Raw genomic sequence first — 2,922 nt, 5'->3', positions numbered from 1 at the left:
TGAGGCTAAGCATTGCCTCCCTAATTGCATAAGGCTAAGCACTGCCTTTCCTACATGAGACTAAGCGTTGTCTCCTCTTCTTGCATGAGGCTAAGCATTTCCTCCCTAATTGTATTAGGCTAAGCACCGCCTTTCCTGTATGAGACTAAGGATTGTCTCATCTTCTTGTATAAGACTAAGCATTGTCTCCTCTTCTTGCATAAGGCTAAGCACTGCCTTTCCTGCATGAGACTAAGCCTTGTCTCCTCTTCTCGCATGAGGCTAAGCATTGTCTCCCTAATCGCATAAGGTTAAGCATTGCCTTTCCTGCATGAGACTAAGTAGTGTCTCCTTTTTTTGCATAAGACTAAGCATTGTCTCCTCTTCTTGCACAAGGCTAAGCATTGCCTTTCCTGCATGAGACTAAGCATTGTCTCCTCTTCTCGCATAAGGATAAGCATTGCCTTCCCAATTGCGTAAGGCCAAGTATTGCATTTCCCTGCACGGGACTAAGCATTGGTCCCCCCCTTTTGGCATAAGACTAAGCATTGCCTTTTCCTTGCATAAGATTAAATACTATCTCTACTACGCTATCGCTTTGTTCACCTAGGGCTAAGCGTTGCCCTCATCTCACACCAGACTAAGCCTTGTCTTGTCTCGACCTCGCATATGACCAAGCATCATATCTTTGCATTTTATGGGCTGAAACATCGCCATTTTGTCCAAAGGCGTCATAGTCCGAAGGCATCATCCTCATAGCTAGGAGACACCATTCCATGGCCTGAGGATCTCTCAAAATTGCACACCATTATTCAAAGGCATCATAATCCAGAGGCACCATCCTCATAGACCAAGGACACCATTTCATGGCCTGCGAATCCCTTATCACACGCTTCATGGCCCAGGACGTCATGGTCTAAGGATATCATCCTCACCGTCCAAAGACAACCTTCATGGTCCGAAGGGAATTTGCATCATGTTTAAATTTTCGCAATAATCCATATATATATTCGCATGCACCGTGTTTTAAATTTTGCAGGTAACTCGGGAAGTAACCGTTCTTCCAAACTGGAGCAATCTTCGCTCCAGTTTTCGGTCACAACGTTCACTTCCTTCAATTGTTTCAAACGTAACCGACCACCAGCAATTGCCCACCTTTTACTTTATGACTATTCAGATACTCGTTCTGTGATACATTCATAATGTTTCAGATTCACATTCATCCGATACTATCCTATCCAAGGGAACTCTTTCCGAAACATACGACCATTCTTATAACAACTCCATCGGTTTCGTTCGTCGTTGGCTCCGAAACTACACACGGCCTGATTCCTGTAATACCAAGGATATGTAGGCAACTCAGGAACCAAGGTTCGGCCTCCATTTTTTCAAATCACATCATTTCTCATTCTATTCGGCCAAAATTGGTCATCATTTTCTTTACCCGATAATTCTTTCATCATTCCCGGGTAAAGAGGGGCAACTGTTGCTACCCAATTTTGCCCTCATATTTTCTCAAATAATATACATACTTTCAAAACATCATTTTTTCGCGTCATTATTTAGTTACAAATCCATACAAGCATTTTTCTATACTTTTCCATAAATTTCAGAGCTTTAAAATTGATTTTCCTGCATTTAAATTACTTGAATATTTATTAATTACTCCTTTTAATTATTTTTGTGATGACTTAATTACCTAAAATTATTATTTTGCATCTATAATACTTGCTTCAGATATTTTACTCTATTGTTTATAACTACATTAGTATTTTTAGGCCATTTGCACAATCTTGCAATAATAGCATGTATCTTGCAATTTTATTGCATTCGTCATTTTATTCAAGGTCAAACTAATATCTTACATTTTTATAATCTTCTACTATTGTTTTAAAGTATTAATTGGCATAAATAGCATTTTTATAATTTATTTAACTATTTTCATTAAATTATTTTTCCTTAATTTCCTATTTAAAAAATCTGGCCCAAAATTAGGATTAATTTTAGACCATTCCTGGCCCAATAACCTCAGCATCCCAAATAACCTAACCCAGTCCAAAAACCGACCCAACTCTTCTCAAATCCCAGCCGTTGATAAAAAATGATCAACGACTCACATCACTCCTCACCACTCTCCTTATATCCCCTCACCCAAACCCTAATCCCCATTTTCTCTTCATCAGCCGCCCTCAAACACTCTTCCCTCCCACCAAAACCCTAGCCTCCCTCTCAATCTTCTCTGAATCCGTCTCAATCATGGATTTCTTTTGTGATTTCTTACCTTTTATGTGTTACCTCAGTTTTACTTACAAGATTGTGGTATTACTTAGTATTTGCCCCATTTTTTGACAAATATAAATCTACGAATCAAGGGAGGTCAGCTTCACCCTTCGGTATTTGGACGATATTCCGTCTATATACATTCATGGCAAGGCGATATGAAGCCGATTCACCAAAACCTTTGGTTGATTCCTTGATTTCTGTCGAATTAGGGTTCGAAATTTTATACTTTTCCTTTTACCCGTTCCATTACTGATAGCATGTGGTACTTTCTTTCCATATTTATGTTTGATTGATTGTTTTCCTTGTTTGTTTGCTTGATTCTTACTACTATATAAACCCCTCACCTTTCCCCCTTTGAGATAGACTTTAATCACCCGGATTCACTAAAAATCGAAGCGATTACTCTATTGTTCTCTTATTCTCTTATTCTATACTCTGATTCTTGGCCCGCTGAAAGCCAAGGCCACCAGAATTCAATTTTCAAATTTTCTTGGTGCCAGCACTGCGCGGGGTTCAAATTTTCTACAGTACTATTTGACATGAGTTTGCTTTCCTACTCTACTTTGAATTTCTGCAATGATTGCCTCACATATGTAATGTGTTATAATCTGTAACTTTCTCCCCTGCTATTGTGTCACTCAGCATGTCTTTGTGGTTATC

This window comes from Nicotiana tomentosiformis, chromosome 12 (genome assembly GCF_000390325.3).
Source record: "Nicotiana tomentosiformis chromosome 12, ASM39032v3, whole genome shotgun sequence".
NCBI lineage: Eukaryota > Viridiplantae > Streptophyta > Magnoliopsida > Solanales > Solanaceae > Nicotiana > Nicotiana tomentosiformis.
The sequence above is the reverse complement of the archived record's forward strand: the minus strand, read 5'-3'. Positions refer to the sequence as shown.